Source organism: Kogia breviceps, chromosome 8 (assembly GCF_026419965.1).
Source record: "Kogia breviceps isolate mKogBre1 chromosome 8, mKogBre1 haplotype 1, whole genome shotgun sequence".
Lineage (NCBI taxonomy): Eukaryota > Metazoa > Chordata > Mammalia > Artiodactyla > Physeteridae > Kogia > Kogia breviceps.
Genome location: NC_081317.1, coordinates 59,000,410 through 59,004,808, shown reverse-complemented (window position 1 = coordinate 59,004,808; position 4,399 = coordinate 59,000,410).

Genomic DNA, 4,399 nt, shown 5'->3' with positions numbered 1-4,399 from the left:
TGTCCAAAACCAACCCCTTATATTCCCAGAGTCCCTCCGAGATGGCTTTGGGGAAGGCAATCTGAGTAGGCACCTGAGGTGTTTGAGGTCCAGGCCTAATTCAGCCATCCTTGGACCTACTGGAGTCATAAGGATGGAAAGTGGCCCCTGACCATGAACAAAACTGTTTTCCATGTGGATTAAAGGGAAGATACATTTGACCTTCTTTAAATCCATAAAGGATTATTACCAAGACACAATCCAATTATTCTCTATGTCTTCTGAGTGGGGAATGGGGGAAATGGGCTCCAATTTCAGCAAGAAGAAATCTATATAGACCTAAGGAGAAAAGTCTTAACAGTAATGATGATTAATCGCTGAAACAGGCTATAAAAAGAAGCTATAAATTATCTGTCTCCTGAGTTGGAAAAAAATAGAGTAGACACCTATCTAGATGGTGGTCCAAAGGCAGTGAAGGAGATGGTCCAGACCTTTCCTTATGCACATAGTAACACCTTAAAAATAAACACTTAGTAATGTCTTAGTCATTTTGGGATGCTATAAACTAGACTGAGTGGCTTATAAAGAACAGAAATTTATTTCTCAGTTTTGGAGGCTTGGAAGTCCAAGGTCAAGGTGTTGGCAGATTTGGTGTCTGGTTAGAGTTTCATTCTTAGTTCTTAGATGGTTACCTTCTCTCTGTGTCCTCACAGGGCAGAAGGGGCAAGAGAGCTTTCTAGGGTTTCTTTTATAAGGGCACTAATCCCATTCATGTGGGCTCCACCTTCATGGCTCCACCTAATTATCTCCCAATGGCCACACCTCCTCACACCATGACTTTGGGGATTAGGTTTCAACATATGAATTTAGAGGGGAACGTTCAGTCTACAGCAATTAAATAAATCGAAGTCTGTTTGTTGCTATTGATGACCAACCTGATAACAGTATTTTAAAAACTGAGATCCTGTGTCAATGTCATCCAAGGTGTTGTTTAAAATGCCAATTCCTAGGTCCATCTAAGGATGTAATGAGTTAAAATCTCTTGTGGTGGGGCCTGGGCATTTGCTTTTTTAACAAGCACCCCAGGAAATGTTTATGTACAAATTAAAATTTGTGAATCACTGTAAATAGCATATAATCCATATCAGAATTTGAATTCCTTCATTCCAATATCCTTATCCCTACATCACCACCCCCAACCCTAAATTTCAAAGGCACAAATATTGTGTCCTCCTTGGAGCAGCCAAAAAGCATCCCATAGCCCCTGGACTTCCATCCCTAAATACGGTCAAGCAACCAAACTACATGGACATAGGCAATGCTGCTGCCATGCTGGTTCCCCAGGGAAGTTATGTAATAGGTCTCTGGCACATAACATGCTTACTAGAGTTACAAACGAACCCTATCTCCACGTCTCCAGGAGACCTGTGTCCTGAGCAAAACCACAAGAATATGTCTGCTGCTTATAGCCCAGGGTAGGGAGTAGGGGCATGCTTGGAAAAGCGTGTGTGGTTTGCTGCACGGAAACTCGGGGTGCGCCATCCTACCCAGTGTGCAGCTGTAGTCTGAACTCTGTCTCTACATACTGTACTTGAATTTTGCAGGACCCTATTAGGGTCCCCAGAAGAGCTCTCATATGAAGTCCAAGAAATCTGAGGAAAATGTGGAGCTTACATGATGGACTAATTTCATTTCAATAAAATTCCCATATTACATTCAATGCGCCTGGCTATATTAAGTTTTGTCATAAACACTGGGAATACTTCCAAATTTAGGCTTGCACAATTATTTTTATTGGTGCGTTAACTAAAAATGGTATATGCATAAGTCAGAGTGTACATTTGACTTCATCTGGGGAGCCAAAATGAGCTTTAGTTTGATTTATAGTCATTTTACCCCTGTAAATGAGATACAGGAAATCGGGGTTAGAGTTTCTGATCACAGCATTCCTAAACCCTCCGCGGGTTCCATCCCCAGCTCTGCCATGTATCTAATGAATTTAAATTCCAAATGTCTATCGGCAGCCCACAAAGTCACCAAACAAAGGAGGCTGGCTGACTTTCAGACCCAGAGCCATCCAAACTGGTCAAAAAAAATAGAGGTTTGTTGCACTAAAGTGGGACTGGGGAGCTCTTGGTGCTTTGAAAGGTTTTAATTGCTATGGAAAAAATCCTTTCAAAGATTTTTTCCCTTAACATGGGCCCCTTGGAAACTTTTCATAGAGGAACTGTAAAATATTTATACAGCTAGCAGCACTGTTGAAAAAAAAAAAGCAAGCAAGAAAGAAACATAGCGCTGAATGAGAAGCAGACTTGAAGTGAGCCCTGCAGATTCAGGGGATCCAGAGAGGGAGGTTCCTGTGATTTCAACCCCTGGAAAACAGAATTAATCCCTCCCAGCCAGGCCCGCAGACAGGGTCGACATTTTGAGATTCTTCATTTTGGAACAAGGGGCCCTACATTCTCATTTTGCACCACGTCCTGCACAGTATGGGGCTGGCCCTGCTCACAGAACTTTCCCAGGATTGCTGTTTTCAGACATGTCAGTATGGTTCTCCCTTCCTTCCTCTGTTGGCTTCTCTTTTGCTTTCCCTCTTCTGCAGGAACCCACAGTTCTGACGCTCCCCTTTGCCTGTCCTTAGTGACATCAGCTACACTTCCCATCGGTTTGTTTGGCTGGCAGACATTCTGCATGTACACCTCAACACCCCAGGACATAGAAGGGGAACAATCCGTCTCACAGTCCTAGAAAACATGGCACTGTCCTTGTGAATGGACCAAAAATTGGAGAATTTTAGAGTTGAAAGGAACCGTGGTGATCTCCCTATATAGAGTAAATTTAGTCCTGGAAAGAGGCAGGAAATTTCCCAAGACTACTTTGTTTATTAATATCAGGTTAGGGACATGGCTAGCTCATTCTATAACATCTGTAAAAAGGGGTTAACATGGACAATTATAGAGTCCCCAAACAACCCCCAAACTCATGTGAACTCCTGCTTCAGTATTTTCTCTAAGCTTTAATCAACAGTGACATTATTAAAGAGAGGGCTGAAAAGATAATCACTTTCTCCACAACAACTTCCCAAATATTTTCATTCCCTCCCACACACACTTTATCTTTTACTGGTGAGGATACTTGGTAGTTTAAAAAACAAAAAACCCGCGTCCGGAGCCTGTGCTCTGCAACGGGAGAGGCCACAACAGTGAGAGGCCCGCGTACCACCCACCCACCCACACACCCACCCACCCACACACACACACACACACACACACACACACACCACACACACACACCAATAGATGTAAATCACATGGCCTCTTCATGGCTCCAGCCTACCATCAATGCTAACAACCCAGTAACCTATGGAAAGGAGGAGAAGAATCCAAGGGCTCAAAAGACCCACAAAGTAGATAATTAACACTAGAGAAATCAAGTTTTGTCTACATTCTGGTAGCTAAAGTACTAAGGAGCAGGATGAGACATGGTCCTGAAACTTTCTAACAGGTGAGAATGGGTTACAGAATTACCACAGTCTCGCCAATCAGAAGGGACCCTCTTGTCTCAAGGCAGACTTAATAGTCATAATTCAATTAACATGCTTCCACTAATTATATAAGCTTTTAAATGACAGTTTAACAGCAGCACCACTGAGAGTAAGCCAATTTTTTTCATTTTTACCTTAATTTTAAATTAATTATAAGTAAATTGCATTGATTTCTTTTTCAATCCTTCACTGTTATGTTGCAGAAGTAGCACATAATTTTAAAACTCTTGATCTTATGTAAAAGAGGCATTTAATACCACATGAAATGGTAGTATACATAAATACAGAGAAGTAAGCTTTTTCTTTCCTCCCTCCCTCCCTCCCTCCCTCCTTCCTTCCCTTCCTTCCCTTCCTTTTTCTTCATAGATGACAGTTCTAACCAGATGTTAAATGAAATAAGTAGCAGTCACACCAGTGGAAAGAACATTTACTTTCCAAATTCTTGACCTAGAAACAGGGTCTTATACATGTCAAGAAATATTTGTTAAGTTAATATCAATATTGATTATTGGATGAGATGCTTTGGGCATGATAGAAAAAAGTTGAAAAGGCATCAAAGCCCTGGTCCCTGATCTCAAGAGTATAGACATTCCTTCAGGAGATAATATGTAAGTATATGAACATAACAGGTCATTCAAAACCTAGCTGGAATTTAAGATACTAAAGGAATACACTGCATATAGTATATAATAAAAATATAAAAGGAATGCAATGGATACTAAGAGGAATACATAGTATACAGTATAAAAATGGTAAATCAGATTACCTCTTCCACTGAGGAAGATAAGAAGATGGGCTATCAATATGAGTTAGCATATTTACATATGTAGATATGATATGAGATATGAGATATCTACATATGAGAGTTGACAAATG